The 18,293-nt window shown below is 37.4% G+C and overlaps 1 long non-coding RNA gene across 1 annotated transcript; it reads left to right on the forward strand.

The window, feature by feature from the left end:
* Window positions 1-14,632: 14,632 nt before the first annotated feature.
* Window positions 14,633-18,293, forward strand: LOC145485068 (uncharacterized). Its single transcript, XR_014049134.1, has 4 exons — window positions 14,633-14,846; window positions 15,276-15,374; window positions 16,229-16,309; window positions 16,821-18,293. It is a non-coding gene; the product is annotated as an uncharacterized LOC145485068 (long non-coding RNA).

Below are 18,293 nucleotides of genomic sequence, written 5' to 3' on the forward strand. Positions count from 1 at the left end.
TGATTTTTTCAGGCTTCTTCTTTCCAATTGCTTAAATTGGAAAATTTACTGCGATGATCATTCTTCACTTTCATTTACAACCGCAGTTCATATATGAATTATTTCATATAAACTTCACATCAAATTAAACATATACATGTATAATTTTTCTGCATTCATTTTTATACCCTGTGATGATCCTTATGACTTCAAGGAACAACAAGAACAGTAGAAACTCAACATAAGACTTTAATGTCGGCCATGTGGACCGCATGGACCACAGGAAAACTACATTGCTCGTGAGCCCGCACTCTGACTCACCAGTATTGCAACATAATGTCACGCATATTGCCACATCTTTCCTCTCTTCAAACATGAGCAACAAAAGAAGTGTCTCAATAAACTATAAAACACAAACACAGTCAGAAAAACCCCAGCATGTCCTTAGACCTAAACACAGTCCTGAAATGGATTCAGCATAATATGAACAGTTTTTCCAGATCTGGTACACATCAGAGGTGTCACCTGCAAACTTTCAGAGAGCACAGGGAGAGAGCCTTGGGCTTGTTCAACAGGTTCGAAACTATTGTGGACCTCCTCTGAGGTTGATGGCTGCATTTCTTCAGTGGGTAAGGATATGTCTGGTTCGAACTTTGGTGGTGATGATTCCCTTGTCTTCACTAGGTGCCTTCAGTTTCTTCTATACACTTTGCCTTGTAGATCTACTTCATAAGAACGAGGTGCAACTTGCTTGATTACAGTTGCTTTCTTCTACAATTTCTCTCTATCAGTCAGTAACGGCCTCATGTGCATGGTGTCACCTGATTGCAGGTCAACTAATTCTTTTGTCCCTCCGTTGTAGTAGTGTACTTGATTTGACTTTCTTTCCTTTAACTTCTTCTCAGTACTTTCCACAATTTTAGGTTGGAGCAGTTTTCTAGCCATCAGCAGGCAGGTCTTTGTTTGTCTCCCAAACAATCTTTGAACTGGTGAAGTTTCAATGCAGGCAGATGGCATATTGCGTCAATCAAGAATAGAAAGATATGGTCTTGGCTGCTTGCCTTCACCTTGGTTAGTTGTTTCTTTGCTGACTTGATGGCATGTTCGATCTTTCCATTTGACTGGGGGTAATGGGGTGATGACGTTTAGTCGTCAAATTGCCAATCTGATGCAAATTCTTGGAACTCTCGACGAAAACTGCAGCCCATTGTCACTATAAAGCATGTCCAGTGTGCCATGACGTGCAAACTGACTCTTGAAGGAGGTGATGACAGTGCTTGCATTGGTAGTTGATTCAGCTCAAAGTAATCTGACCAATAGTCTACAAACCATTCTTTGTTATTGAAAGTGAAGAGGTCTGCTGCTACATGAGACCAAGGGTGTTTGGGAGGATCATGAGGTATAAGAGGCTCTTTCTGCTGGTTCTTCTGGTAGCTGTTGCATGTATCGCAATCGCCAATGGAATCCTTGATTTCAGCTGAAATACCAGGCCAAAATAAACAACCATCTATACTAATGTGGCTTGAATGGACTTTCTTTACCATCAGTGGTCTAAGCACTTCAGGGATGATCACCTGATTCCCTTTGAAAAGAATACCATCTTGAATGGTAAATTCTTCTTTAAAGTGGAAGTAGTTCCTGATTTCAGGTGGTACTTCTTCTCTCTTATCAGGCTAACCAACCTTGATGACATTTTTCAGCTTCTGATCAAAACGAATGTAACCATGAACGATACTGAGCAACTCTTTTTCTATCTGCGCATAATTCTTCTCAGTGTTTGTTAATGCTCTTGAGCTGAAAGCTACAGGCTGACCTTCCTGCATGATTACAGCACCAAGGCCAGACTCGGTGTCACACAGCAAGGTTACTTCTTTAGTGTTGTCGAAATACCTGAACATGTTCTCTTGTGATCAGCTGCTTCACGTGGTTTAGTGCAATTTCATGTGCATCATCCCAATGCCATTCCCCATCTCTATCAAGCAGGCGTCTTAATGATTCTGCCACATCAGAAAGGTGTGGAAGAAATTTTCCTCTGTAGGTGATCATTCCAAGCAGTCTTTGCAAGGACAGTTTATCCACAGGAGTAGGCATCTTCACAATTGCCTTCACTTTGTTTGGATCAGGCTCCTAACCATCTGGAGTTAGCTAGTGGCCAATGTACGGTACTTCTTGCTTTCTTAAATGCAACTTCTTTGGATTGAGTTCAATCTTCTCGCGGCAATGCTCAAGGAGAGCAATTAAGAGCCAGTGTCAGTAAAAATCAGTGTCATGTCTGCCATGTTTCACGCCAGTTTTCATTTTCACAAATAAGGAACAAGACAATACAATCGCTAAGATAGTATGGTAATTATAATGGTTATCTCTATGGCGTGAAAATGGCACAGTGGCTCCAATTTTCCTTGCAGTTTTTTAACATTTGTAATATAATAATCAAATGGACAAAGTTTAAGGAAATTTAAGACATTCCTTTTTCCATAGAATCACCTAAGCTGTTTAGCTTTTAGCTTCCACTTTAACCGTTTTGTTTTGAAAAATATATTCAAACAACACACAGGAAATACAACCTAGCAGTAACACTCTCCAGTAAAAGGAAATCTGTGCCGCACATCTCCTGATTTAATTACCAACGAGGCATCTCTTCAATCCACAGTTCATGAGTAACAGTTATGCCTGGCCACATCAACTTTACTTCCTGAATTCTGTTGCTTGTACTATGTTTGTTATTGTATATTGATAATTTTGTGCTTTTGGAATTACTGGACTTATCTTGTATCAGAAATTATACAGTCAGCATGGATCACTAACTGTCAGCTGTAACAAAAGGAGGCAATCAACAAACATTATTACACAGTTGTGGCATCTTTCCAGACTGTCTAGTACAGTTGCAAACCATATTCACATTCACTCGATAAAATTACAATAACCATTTTGTTAGAATTATACAAATAAACTGCCAATTTTGTCATGAAAGCATCTCAACGTCTTTCATTACTTAATAAATACCAGTTAAAAAGTAACCATCTAACCTTGCAATCCAGAAGTTAATGAGGAACACCATCCTAAAACATGCCATTTGAGAAACGATATTACAACAAGGAGCCCTGAAGAGTGACCCATTTTAATTAATTCACATTTTTTCATGCAGATTTAATTCAATTAGAACATAGCTGAAAGCTGTCCTAGGCCCCGTTACATCCCAGTCTGATATGGATTGTTGAAAGAAAGCAAAAAAGTTAGCCCACACGAGGCCCTACCTGCCCTCCGTAGGGAAGACTACAGGTGGGAAGGTACTAATACAAGTGAGCTAGAAAAAATGTAAATGTTTACTGCTAATCTAACTTTTTTCAAATTCACTATCTTTCCCTATGTGAACAACTGGATATGACTGAAGAGTCGACTGAAGATGCAAATGGTGGGAAACGTGGAGATCTGCTGGTCAACACATTGCTGGCTTAAACTTTATGTAACGCTATTCAACGCTGGCGATCGAGAGAGACACAGATTTAGTCAGAACATGTAGTTAAAAAAAATGCGGATATATGCAGACCAGAAAGTAGATAAATGTACTTATAGAGATTTGTAGAACATTCTGAAAGCGTTTCTTAACTGAAGGGATGAACAATTCGTTGGAATTCTGAGAGGTTATCAGGTCACGCTACAAATACTTGTGGGAGGAAATTTTCAATGGTGGTAACCCGTGGTAAGTGACAATAATAATACAATTGCAGTCTTTTCCCCTAGAATTATGCATGGTTGAACCAACGAATTTGTTAGAACTGCATTTCCTTTTTAGTCAGTAAAGGAAGATTTCCTTGTAATGTCATTTTTTGCTCATGTTAGTTTATGTTGCTGCACACTAGCTGGAATGTACTTGTCAACAACAACTCGGCATGTGACCGTAAAATCTCCTCACGGCATTATAAACAGCACGACCTCTTGATAATAAACAGCTGAATGAAAGACTGAAAAGTGTTTTATGCCGTACGAAAGCCAACAGCTGATTTTGGAAGCAAATCTCAAAATAACAAACGTCAAATCACAAACACTGCGATTTTACTATCGATATTTTGGTGACACGTATCTCTAAAAACACGTAATCTTCAATTTCTTCTTAAAGTCTCAAAACCTTTTAGCCTTACTTTCCCTTCTGGTGCAGCTTTCTTGTTAAACGAGCTTGAAAATGTCGATTTATTTTCTTTAGTGGTCACTTTTGCCAGCATTGTATAACGGATAAGGTTAAATTAAGCTTGTTTTAGGTGCAGTTTTCAAGTGGCATCCGAAGTGAAAATACGGCAGTACCCAAAGATGTTTTAACTGTTTTTTAAAGATAAACGATCGATGGACAAAGGAATGTTGAAATTAGTGTCATACCTTTTTGGCAAGGGGAGATATTTGACCTCAAAATCGTCAAACATTTGAAGGTCTAAAAACACAGCCACATATTTATGTCCATTGATTGACAAGCGGCTGATCAAATAGATTGTCACTTGGTTCTTGCATTCACTATAGATATACCAATATGTGTACAAAACCTGGTAGCAATAGGTTAAATACAGTTGTTCTGAGAGCTTCATACATTTTGCCTATATTGAGACAATTTTCTTGGCAAAAATTTAGTAAAACCAGGGGGGTGACCTACCTCCCCCCTGAAAGATCCAAAACTGAAACCAATGTGTCTTTCTGAGTTTTGGGGTAGACCCTATATACTGGCTAAGTTTCATTGAAATCGGTGAGATGGCATGTAGCAGACTTGCCTGGTGCACCCATGGACACTCTTAATACTCATTGTACAAACAATCCCTCTTCAACGAAAGTGATAAATGCTGTACACCGATAAAGCTCTAGAAGTACACATACACTGATGATGAAAAGAAAATCATTCTCAATGATATCAGTCATGTCTCGGTTTCTAAACCGTCTGAGTATGCCTTCCAGTTTACCAACAGCGCAACATGCCGGTACAAAAGAGTGACAGTATCGGAGGCAATTGCCTCCTGTGAAGAATGGGATGAGGTCGAAATGGTAGGAAAGATAATCAACCTTGGATCCCCACATACTGTACAGCACAAAGGACAAAAAGTGTCGACCACTATTAATGTAGGTGAAGCTGTGTTGGCCAATACCACTGGATCTATTTGTCTTGACATATGGGACACTAATATTCCACAATTGAGACTGGGTCATATCTACTGTAAAAAGTCCTGTGGGGATTCGTCTTTGGTCTGGACAGAAAAAGATTTCCGCCACAAAAACACACACGGGTCACTGTTGTAGAAGATGAATCCTTCAGCGTGATTGCTGTTGAAGATCATGATGACACTCGTAAGCTAGGCAAAGTTTTTGCGATTGACAACATTCTCTCCATTGAGAAAGTGGAACACTTCAGCAAATGCATCAATTGTACCAGAAAACTAGTACAAGTTACCTTGGACAACATTGTACAATGTGATCACTGTGGACACAGCATGCAACTCTCCCAAAGCTAACGGAGCATAATGGCAAAGATTGTCGCTGCTCAAGAAGATGGCCAAACTGCTAGACTAATGATGAGGAAGGATGTGTTGAAGACGATCCTTGACAGTGATATTAACTCACTTGGAGAAGGTGAGATTACTAAAAAAAACTGCTCATGGTACAAAATTTCAAACTGAAATACAATGTGCAATCACAGATTGTTTCTGAAATTAACTTTAAGCAGAATTTTGAGTAGAACTATGTCAATGAAGCTAAGTTTATAGTTTCTCCTCAGGGAGTGAAAGAAACCAACATTGTCAATTGTAGATGAACTAATTTAGTCAAGCTAAGTTTATAGTCTCACTTTGGAACCGCAAGCACTAAGATTGTCAATTGTATAGACATATGTTGATATTTTGGTTGTCAGCACTGAGTTGCCTAGCTATTGCAGCTCAATGTGTGATGACAGATTGTTTCTGAAATTGGGTCTTAGCAGATCAGAATTACGAGTAGAACTACTTTAACGAAACTAAGTTTCTAGTTTCACCTTGGGAGCAAAAGAAACTAACATTGTCAATTCAGTGTCAATTGTGTTGACTGAAGTCAGTAGTTTTGTTATGAGGAGTTGAGTTGCCTAGCTGTTCCAGTTCAATGTATGATGACAGATTGTTTCTGAAATTAAGTTTTAAAAAGTTCAATGTAGAAGAACTAATTCAGTCAAGCTGAGTTTATACTTTGATCTTGGTACCAAAAAAAAACTAACATTGTCAATTGTATTGACTGATGTTAGTACTTTTGTTATGAGAAGTTAAGTTGCCAGTTCGAAGTACAATGTAAAATGACAGTTCTAGCACAATTTCAAGTAGGAAACTAATTTACTGAAGCTAAGTTTCAAGAGATTCTCCTCGAGACCGAAAGAAATTAAATGACATTGTCAGTTGTATTTTGCTAGTTTTGTTATGAGGAGTTGTTCATTTTCGTCTTAAATGTTTCTTTTTGTAATTCAGGTTACCTTATAATTAGTTATTAAATCTTGCAATAGAAGAAGTCATGTCAAGTAAAACTAGAAATATGATTCTAATTTGCAATTAAAGTTTTAGGAAGTTTATTCATGTCATCTCCCTGTAAACTGGGGAACCCTCTCCTGGGCTCAACAATGATACCTTTATTACTCTATCCTGTATCATGTTGCGAATGTCACGCTGCCATGTAACGCAATGTTTATTTAACAACAAAAGCAGACTGAATCACGTTTATATTTATATGTTCAATTCACTTTACAATTTTTTTCTGGACTTTAAAGAATAACAGAATGACGCAAGGCACTCACCCAGCACAGCTTTTCTTTGATAATTTCAAATCATAAGGCTGGAGAAAGTAGTCTGTTCCAGATGTTCCGATAGAAAGACCACTGTAAAAAAGGTATTTTTTACCACTCTCCATTCTGCACACTGCACCCCACACAATATGAAAGCCAAGAACTGACTATGGTACACTTAGCATAGGCTTTCGCTGTTTCCATATAGGTGACACTTTGTACAGACTTGTTAAAACGAATCAAAGGCTCCCTGAGCCAGCTCATGGATGAATAGTTGACTCTTGCCTCTGCGGCAAAACGAGTCTGTGCAAAACTTTTGTATGAAAATGCATGTCACCTGTACGTTCACTCTCTTGAAAATCAAGTAATTTTCATGTGAAATGTTTTGCACGAGCATTTATTCTAAAAAAGAGGCAAACAGCAACTCCGAAGTGGAACTAAAGTCTGCATATGAAACAGGTGGCCCGTCAGGCCAAAGCTTATCCTGGTTTCTGTAGCATGAAGCGATTAGCAGTATTTCTACTACTAACTTATAACCCTCATTAATATTGCTTGCTACAAGTAGGACCATGCAAACGCACCATTCAGAAATTTTGGCATGTATGGTTTTTCAATTTTGTGCCCAAGTCACATGACTTGACTTGACATTAACGTAAATTTAGCGACTTAGCGATTTAGTGATTTAGTGACTCTTAAGAATCTCAAATTTTTTACATTAACGTGCTATTTTTCAATTGGATGAAACTAATTAAGGAAAATCAAACGCCATAGCAGTGTTTTCCACTTTTCTTGGATGACATAAGTGTAAAGATCAGGCCCATGAACTCGTCAATTAAGGCAGTCAGATTTACCTTAACCAATTTAAAGTTGATAGCTATTCTGCTCTTAATTAAGCTCCAAGCTATTTTGCCTCTATGCTTTCACAGCGTTCTAACACAAATTCGTCGCGGCATTTCAAATTGTTTTTTTGGCAGCACTAAGATATCTTAACTGCCACCGCGGTATTTTCCTTCTTTGACTTGACGACAGGCTAACGCTCATAGCGTCATTTTCCTAAACTCTTTATATTCCTTTGTTTAACTTCCCAGTGGATAAATAGCCAAGTGTAATCGATCTGTATTATTAAAGAAAAAACTGCGCGTTATTGTTTAAAACATTAAAGAATTGATAAGTGTGATCTCGCAAGTATTGTTTCCGTTGGCAAGAATAGTTCCCGCCGCCGCCCAGTTTTTGCAGGTGCGAAATATATCCTATCGTTATTCATACAAACGTCTGTCGTGAAGGCTGCTGTTATTCAACTCAAAAACCAAGAACTTTCAGATCATGCATTGATTATCTGCCCAAAATTCATCCCTATCTATGAGAGTTATTTGCAACTGTCAGACTTGATTTCGAATTAAGCATTCTGTGCCCAATTTATCGTTTCAGAGTTAGAAGACGCATAATTTTTTAAATGTATTTTTGGAGCGGCAACGCTTGACCCACGTGGGCTTTAACTTGGTCAATTATCACACATTTTACCAAGATTGAAAGTAATTGTTGTCAGCTCCATACAGTTCTTTAGGGGTCCACCGGCTTGCGCTATTTTGAGAGAGGACAAAGAGGACAAAGCCGACCCAACCCTAGGGAATAATGCGGTGGTGGAATAAAACGCGGACATCACAGCCACTTTCTTTGTAGGTGGTTTTTGAGCAGGTAACGCTGAGTGGGTAGCAGTTGCAATCAGTAAGTTTTCATTACAAATTGTTTCAAACCCGTGTTTAAGGATACATCACCTTCTTGGAAATCTTGTCTGAATTTCTTATATTTTTGTACGATTTCCTTTTTTGCTGCAAAGGCATGCCGCAGAGACTATTTATAGTTGATATTGGAATGACAAAATTGCTGTGGCCCCGTGCTCAGTTAAATGATTGAGACGCATAAAAATCTACAGAGTTTGCCTTTGGAGTAAGCACAGAAACAGGGGCCCCAGAACTGCAGTTTATTTTCTAGAATGGTTTAAAATGTGGTGTCGGTTTTATTTGACTTGGGTTTAGGCTACAGAAAAAAACACTACTGCTGTTAAAAAGTTGAGTACAACAACACTGTAAAAGTGCTCGGTCTTATGTACCAACAACACATTTCAAAGAAATGCCTGAAGCATGCAGATAAAGGAAATAGCGTTGTGAACCTACTGACTTACAAACTTTTAATTTTTTTATTTTGAACTCATGTTTGCGTGTCATTATTCTTCACTATTGCAGATTTCGTAAACACATGGCAAGCGGATGAGAGTCGAGCAGATGCGATTCAAGTGTTAGCGATGATGATAACTGCCAGTCTTTATTTTATAATGTTTGCTTCCTTTTTGGCATGGATCACAATTCATGTTTACCAACTAGGATGCCTTTTGATTGATAATTATCTGCGTAGTTAACTAATCGGTTCTTCTGTGGTCATTTATAGATGCACGAGAGAGAGAACGCTCGAGCAGAAGATGCGAGTGCGACAACCGAAGGAGACGGATAAGACGAGTGCAAAGAGGTATTACACTGCAGAAAAATTGTTTTCTTACTTTTTATGATTTTCAAAGTCCACAGTTGTTGTAATTGAAGAACATATGTACTGATTGTGGGTCCTTTTCCTCGTAGAACGCGATGCAGAAAGAGATGAACGTAGAGAAGAAGAAGCAGAAGAAGGGGGAAGAAGAGATGAATTACGAAGAGTTAGAGTTTTTGAAGGTGACTTAAGAAACTGCCTGCAGTTGAGGAAAGGTTAGTGTTCATAGCAGTTGGTGACTGTCTTTCCCGGCATTGTTGTGAAGAAAAAACAAATAGGTATCTTTACCATGCATGGAACTGAAAACACCGTTTAATAGTTAATGAGTCGATGTTAGATGTTGTTATTGCGACAGATTCCGCTAAAAATATATTCATAGCACGCTAATTACTATTTGGAACATCTCACATTGAATCGTTTCCTAAGAGGATCCACAAGTAAATTTGCAAGTTTTCTCGATAAAGTTTATGTCAAGCCTTGTAAAAAATACTCAGGCGTTTGCTATTTTGTTTTGACCTGAAGTGAACGATCCGCTCCAATTATAAAATGAAAAGGTTCAAGTTCTGTTTTTTCTTTCGAAGTCAGTTTGAGAGCCAAAGTCTCCATTTAACAAATTCGGAAGTTATTTTTTTACACGTTTGTCCTGTTAATGATCATGAATTTCGGCATACCATGTGGATCCACTATAGCCCAGTGTATCCGCAAAATTCTCCCGCCCGTATTTTTGACCTATCAAAAGTCAATTAAACTGCAAGATCAATATTATTGTGACTATCTCGTGTGTACCGTTTTTCCCGTGCTTGCCATTAGTCATTAGTCTCGTATTAAATTCTCTATGGCTTGGTGTAAATCATTTACACAACGCTCTCTCCTGGTACACTTAAGGAATAGACCACAAGTTTTAATGGTTTATAGACTCCTAAACCACGCGGGATGTTGGAAGAACATTAGAAGATTTCGTAAATCACTAGCCGCAGGTGATTTATTTACGAATTCAAGTGGTTTATCATGCCTCTAAACCATAGAAACTTGTGGTCTATTGCTTAGGGTTAGAAAACATGCGAAATTTCTATGAGTTGACTGGCTCAATAAACCATAACTGATTGTCCAATCTGAGCGCGCGCATTCATGTAATTATTATATAACATGGAATATACCACTCGTCAGTTGCATTTTCTTGGTATACAAACTCGCCTAAAGGTTGGCATGTATACCGAGAAAATAAAAGCGACTCGTGGGATATTCCATGGTATACCACTCAAAAGCGTTGCATAACTAGTAAGATCGGAACAATCACATAAAAAGTCCTCTTCTACACAACCCTGTGTATCATTTCCTATGTAACATTCGAAATTTGTAAATTTTACATTCATATATATTAATTATCTTATCTCCCATAGTGCGCTGTTTTAACTGCCGAGGAATGGGCCACAAGGCAAGGGCCTGTCCCTCGGCCAGGATCGGAAGACGAGGAGGGAGAGGCAATACACATCAGCAGCCAGCACCAGCACCAGCACCGAGCACTATTGTGCATCACCACCACCACTACCAAAACAACACACGTGTTAATTTCTCTTAATTTTTTCTTTTACCGTGATTTTCGGCTCTTATTTTGTTTTTAAATTTCATGTTATCTTCCCATGAGTAATAATTTTTCTGCATTTCTTTCGTCTCGTTTTGCCAATAGAAATAACTCTCCAATTTTGTTTTATTATTTAACTAAAATAATTTTGTTCTTTTTCACTATCGGTATAATTGTTTCTCGTTTTTTCGTACTTTTTGATATAAAATAATTTTCAAAGATCCCCTTTTTTTAATTATTATAATTTTTTCAATTTCACATTTAAATTTTTTTCGTGTTTTTCCTTTTTCATGGTATAAAATCGATTTCATTTTTCTCTTTTTTCCTATAAATGACATGTTCCCCAATGTTCTCGTATTTTGCAATTTAGAATAATTTTCCTATACAATATATAATGATTTTTTCAATTTTTTTTATTTTATATTTCAAAAGAATTTTGATTTGGCAATAATAACTAATTTTTCAACTTTCTCTGATTTTCCAATGCCAATAGATTATGATAATATTTTCTTGCCAATACTGTATAATAATTTCGCATTTTTATAAGTTTCTCGTAATATCTAATGTAAAATAAATTTTCCATTTTCTCAATTTTCCAATAAATATTTCTTCATTTTTTTCAGGAAATTTGTTATATTTCCCAATATAAAATAATTTTACAACTAGAACAATAGAATATTTTCAAATTTCATCTTTCTTCCAATATACAGTGATTTTACATTTTTACTTTTTTCTTATTTAACGATGTAAAAAAGTTTCTTTTTCAAGTTCCAATTTCCAATAACTTATTTTCCAAAAACATAGTGTCATGATTTTATTTAAAGATCATAGTAAGTGTCTCTCTGTACTGTCAATGACAGTACTTTGAAAATCTTTTTTCCAAATTGTGTGGAGTTGGACTTTTTTACTTCCTTGTAAAAGTTATTATTAGTTAATTTCTTCTTCATTGGCCGCTCTTGCTCAAACCTACTCCAAAGTAAAATTTTCCTCTCTAAGATTTCTGCCTAGTTCCTGCTTGTCCAGAAAGCATAAATATGACCGGAAAATTTCATCGTTACTCAAAATTGATATATCTTTCAGTCGAGTATATGAATAGTGCCTAGCCGGCTTTTGTCGGTCAATCTCATTCCCAGGGTTTCTCTTCTTCCCAGCCCCTGGAGTGAGAGAGGGGCAGGAAGAAAATAGACCCTGGGAACGAGGTTGTTTGTCTGATATTTTTGTGTCTATCTTGTTATTATTTTTTTAACACGGTCAAATAAAAGTAAGACTCCCCGTTTCTCTTGACAGCGAAATCCCTGAAAAAAGATCGCACGAAAAATAGTGGAACTACCCCGATGAGAAGGTAGACTGCCTGCCAGATGTTTAAGTTTCAAGTGCATGCGATTGGAGTGTCTACGCGAGGTTGCAAGCGCGGAGAAAAGAAATTTTTTTTCCAATTTGCCGCCTTTGAAACCTGTTTGATTGCCGGTTCTGCCCAAGTTTGCAAACTGATACCATTTCGCGGCAGTTATTGTTGTGCAGTCGATCGCGTAATAGTGAACACTTCAAGTTTAGTTGAGTTCGTTCTTCGTTTTCAGTGGATGTTTTAACTGTAAACCCTTGGAATGATGGAATAAGCCATGAGAAACACCAAACAAGTGTCCCTAAAAGAGAGATGATATTGACTTTTTGTGATTTTCTCTTCGCTTCTTTCTCTAATTTACATAACATTAAATGAGGTACAACCGACTACCCGTATCCTCTAGAGACCTCTAGGGTGAAGGGGAAAACTTAAAATGGAGGGTCTCTGAGCAACTCTGCATCTTAATGGAATGTAGGCTGAAGTTATTCAACGTGTGGGCTGTAAACTCTACCAGTCCCTGCCCGTCGCCTGCGCGCTTTAATTTTCGATTGACCCCACTGACCGAGAGCCTAAACATATGGTGTACAATCCCGCCAAAATTCATTGCTTGAATTTTAACTTCATCATTTAAATTTTCAACTTCAACGATTGAATTTCACAGCTCCATTTGAAATTTTACACTCTTCTTTTAGATTTCACATCATTGGAAGACGTTTTTTCACTTATCTTTCCGTTTTTTGAACTCAAGGTTTGTATTTGACATTCCTCGCTGTACATTTTTAACGCGCTTCGTCAAAATTACAGTCGAACCATTCATTTTCAACTCGACGCCAGGAATTATACTAAACACTGAAGTAATCGTCATACACTGCTACTTTTTATTAGTATTGATACCAGAACCAGTACTCTACATTTGACTGATATGCAAACTTTGTATTCGATACTAGCTCCATGCATTTTGCCACTCACCGAGTCATATTGCAAACTCCACATCGGAAATTTTCAACTCGACTTTTGAATTTGTGTCTACGCTTCAGTGATCATTGGTTGAGAGTGGGAGGGAAGGAGAGGGGAGGGGTTAGACCTCTTCCCCAGGCTCTCTCAGCTTTCGGCTCCGTTTGTCCCGTTTTCGCGGCTACTTGACCGCCAGCTTTCTTGTTGTGCTCTTTCAGCACATGTAGGCTAATATCCTGGGTATTTGTACAGTTCAGTGTAGCGATGGACCCATTGAACACGACAAAAAGGAGACTCCTTCGAGTTGCGGGTGTACTCCTTTCTCTAGCTGATCAAAGTAAGTAAACGCATCTTATTTGTTGTACCTATTTTTATTTAAGTTTTTAATGAAGTAGAAGGCGGCCTGGTGGTTTGACAGTGTTTTCATAATATTTGCTTGTGTTTGCTATGAAATAACTGTAGCCTCTATCAAAATATGACTGTTGGTTGGATGATTCCTTACCATTAAGACAGAGAATCCATTTTTATCACGATAGAAATTTCGTTGTCTAGATACCCGGCACCTGGCAAGTGTTTTCAAAATACTACATACCTGGCAGTCTGAAATCATTCTAGAATTTCAACAGAAAAACCCATCAAATCCTTCTTAAAACTGTAGATATTTGTTTAGAAATGTCATGCGATTTCAATTAGAATTTTTGTATTTTGTATTTTTGCCGCTGGTTTTTGCTTTGTTTTCGAGTTAAAACATATGCAAAAAACTTGGCTTTTCCTAGCCATGTCTTTAGGAGTTTATTTGTTGAACAGCAAACAGGCAGACTGTTTATACTGTATGAAGTCAAAACCAAATCCCACAGCATATAGAGCGAAAATCTGGGAACAAATTGTTTACACCAGTTATTGTGACGTGAACACAACACGTGAATCAATCGAGCGTCAAACGAAATGCCATCAAACAAAAAAGAGATGTGCCGCATTAGAGACCTGTATGGAGACCCGTACGTTGCGCAGAAGGGTTAATCTGTTAATCTGTCAGCCCTATTTATAGAGCGTTTTCAGGTGGAGTCATCAAATTCTTAAATCCAAAACTAAACAGCCACCAGGCATTTGTAAGCTAACAGGCTAACGAGAATACAAATTTATGAGCAACGATTAACGAGATTAGGCTTGATTACCGGCCACTCTTCGGGAAAGGAGCCCATGCTTCACGTAGACCAGACTTGAGAAAGCGGCGGAAATCGAGCCTACAACAAGATGGGGGATCCCGTACAAAGAGGCCAACAAATTTACAAAGCTCTTTGTAGCCATGAAACAAGCAACACTCTGTTAAATCTGTCAACCGGTGTAGGCGGATACCCATAATTGATTGACGAATCGGAGAGGTCCAAAAGATCTTTTCTATTTCTGCCAGATCAATTCAAATAGAGAACTATTTGTTTTGTTGATATTCCCCAGGCCCTGGATCTTGACAGCTCATTTGGAATGACAGGTATCGCAGTTAGAAACGTGTGCGTGTTCCACGAGGCAATTTATACTTCAGCATCGCTTTGCCGATACACCGAGGACCACTTAGGACCACTTAAAGAAAACGCCTTTTCACGCTACTCATTAGTTTGCCCGAAAGCTAATTAGAAATGAGTTTGCCAGCAAGTCCACAACTTAGCATCAGTGATACAGAGGTATGTCTGAAATTTCCCTTTCCTGAGCCGTGCGTTAAATAATTGCAGATGACAAAGGCATTCTTTTGCTGTCTATGTGCCTTTTATATCAGTCATAATTTCAAGACGTGATTCAGCAATCACGAACTCATTTCACAGTTTAACGCAGCATCACACTGGAGTCGCAAGTTTCTATTTCTAATTCCGCGGTGTCCAAGCTTCTAATGAGAATTCGTGAATTGATCTGAACTTCCGCGCGTTTTCGTGCATTTGAACTTCGATTCACGTATCATTGACACAAAGTTTAGCTGCTCTGACCAAATACGTTTAATTCTTATACAGTTTTTAAACCTACATTCTTCGCATTGTGAAATAAAGTCGCCTGTTGTTTTATCGCTCCCGAGCAGAAGTTCAAAGTGCTAGTGATTAATTAAAGCAAACTCTTTGCAGGCGAGAGATCACAATGACAGGGACTCCGTCTACAGTTCGGAAGAGTTCAGTGATCAGGATGGCCATCAGGAGGAATTGATTCCCCCATCACTCAGTGAGGTTGGTATCAATTGATTAACTTCTCTTCTATCGGTCAGCGAACTAAAGACGCTGTTGTTTGGTCCAACTACTACCCAATCTTGAACCCCATATTTTGTTAGCTGAGCAATAGTCTAGTCAGATAAGAATGCTTAACTCGACCGAACCGATTAGCAAAAATAATAGCACTTTTTTTTTCCTCTAACTAACCTTGCCTTGCACATAATTTTGGATATAATTTCGTATGATCGGAATTGTAATCAGTTTTATTTGGATAGCTAAAGGTGGCTCAAAACAGTTTCTAGCACTTAGATTGCGCTGGGTCATTTACAACTACTCTTTATCACTTGAAGCTACACACATGTTATTAAAAAAATGCATGATCATTGGTGAACACATTGTTATCATTTTCGTGACACAACAGGTTACCATAGCAACAGTATGACCTGCTAAAAACACCATTAACTACAGCTTTAGGGGCTTATAATTCAAAAACGTCATGGTGAATTTATGATTTTCTATTATTAAATTTTAAGAAGTTAAATTAAATTAAATTTTTAATGACGCAACTTTTGGCAAAGTTTCAAAGAAATTTTTGTACACAAGGTTCCAAGTGACCTTAAATTTTGAGTTATTTATTTAAAATTTAAGCTTATTTATTTAATCCCAATTTAATACGTATGGCTAATTGCGAGAGGGTTCACTATATCGTCAAGCCATGTTTGCATGTTTCAAAACATTTGATGGTTTGATATAAAATTGAAATAGTCTCAGTCAATGTGCATATATTTGCTTTTAATAGCTGACAATATATATGTGCTACATGCATACCAGTTAGTCTTAAATTGTGTGAAAAATAATTTCTTGCCATGTAGGGATCTGACAATGGGGAGTTTGAAGAAGTCTTTGAGAGCGTACACGGCTACCTTGCCAAAACACCCAGTCCAGGAATCCCCGTAAGTATACATAAATATGTTGATCATTCAGCTAATTTTACATATGTACAGGAAAGGAATTTGTTTGGTCAAACAATGTCTATTTTTATTTTAGCGGCAGCATTCAGAACTATGTTGTTGTTAAATCAAAGTGTAATATACTTGTTGCAAACAATTTGGAATATAAAGTTTTATTGCTCTCTGTTCAATCAGATATTGATTGTCATGGATGTGCAGGTTTATTGGAAAGGTTCACGACTCAATTGAGTCAGATCTTGAATTCCATCAGCATGTATATAAAATGTACAATGTAATTTAACAAGGTTTGTCTTAACAACCGTGACTGCCTAATTAGAAGAACCATCCACAAGGATAACTGCATGATTTGACAAAATAAATTGCAGTCAGTTTACAGGGAACAAACACTGAACTTCTTCACAAGACAATAAGACAATTGTTATGACGTCAAATGTAGTTCATTTAGTAGTGGTTCCATTAAATGAAGTTCAGCCAATTATTGTTTGATTCACAGGAAGATTCTGATGATGATGAAGAGAGACAGGAAGAGGAGGAAAGTGACCAGGTTGTTGACATGTAATTTAATTAATTGTCAATAAGCATTTAATTTAAAGTGAAGTGGTGTCAATGACCGTTTCCTAAATGTAATTTGCAACTGCAATGCACTTGTTTATGGCTAAAACACAATCAGGGTGGCAAAGTAGGGGTCCCTTAGATGCTATTTTGTATTTAAAACGTTTGTTGGTAAAGTCAAATGAAACAAGTCTATGACTGATTTTTCAGTGCATAAAATAGACACATATATACCATTAAATTATATACCATTAAATTATTGTCAACAAATTTGTCACACTCATAACAATATTTATCATAGTAAGCATGCATCAATTAGATTTTTTTAAAAGGCATGTCTGAACAAACATTTTGAGTGAGATATATAATTGAACATGTTAAATCATACTATTGCTGATTTGTGGAATTGGTTGAAGATCTTTAATGGGGGAGGTACCCAACCCTTTGCATAGTTTTGATTGCATTTGTTTTGTTTTTGTTTGTGTGTAAACCACCCAGCTCCCTGCAGACCCTCCTGGAAATTCAAACTTTGCTTCCTGGACAAGTGAAGTTCCAACTGTACTTGTCCACACCTGAATTCTAGTTATCCTTCCATCCCAACCCATACTGTTGGGTTGTCTAATCCTAACCCTAACTCCGATCCACAAGGTGCTCTTTTGCATGTACAATTAACTCTTGAAATTGATCATGTGATAAGTTGTTGTGCCAGTTTGCAAAGCGGATGCTTTGGCAACTCAGGTATTTTACTTAATTATACCATCCACTGTCACAAAATCAACCTTAGTAGTGCCAAAAATTATATTATTCATGTTCGCTTTCTTGATAGAAATCTTGAGCTCATTATCTAATTGTTTAATAGAAATAAATATTAGCATGAGGTGTCGAAGTAATGATGGCACAAGCAAAGAGAATTTTCATTTTGAACATCAAAGTAAGCAACAGAGCTATCAATAAGGGCTGTACCCCTTAGCACCGGTTACGGCTGAACATGTTGGATGGGTCCTTGATGTTACAGTTGAACTTTGCTGTTGTAGGTTTAATTCATCCATAAAGTAACAAATTTGTGACAGGTGTGGAGATCAAGGCTACAGTTGAATGAAAACTTAATGACAGCCCTGAGCAAGTTGTTTTCTTTTTTTAAGTCTTGGTACTTTCTAAATGAAATAGAAAACAACATGTTCTCCGTGATTCCATTGATTTATAGAACCACTCATGAAAATTTTGAAGAACTTGAAAAACGTTAGAAACACTCGGCTAATGGCTCCTGTTCCAACAGCATTTCAGTTTCTTCCAAAAGTTCACTCATGCTTCCATAACTTCATAGAAAAATTGTATGTGCTTAATTTGTATTGCTTAATTTTATAGTGGTGATAAAATAGAGTGTATGACTTAGCAATTTTAATGTTTTTAAATT

The sequence above is a fragment of the Orbicella franksi genome, chromosome 4 (genome assembly GCF_964199315.1).
Source record: "Orbicella franksi chromosome 4, jaOrbFran1.1, whole genome shotgun sequence".
In the NCBI taxonomy this organism is placed as follows: Eukaryota; Metazoa; Cnidaria; class Anthozoa; order Scleractinia; family Merulinidae; genus Orbicella; species Orbicella franksi.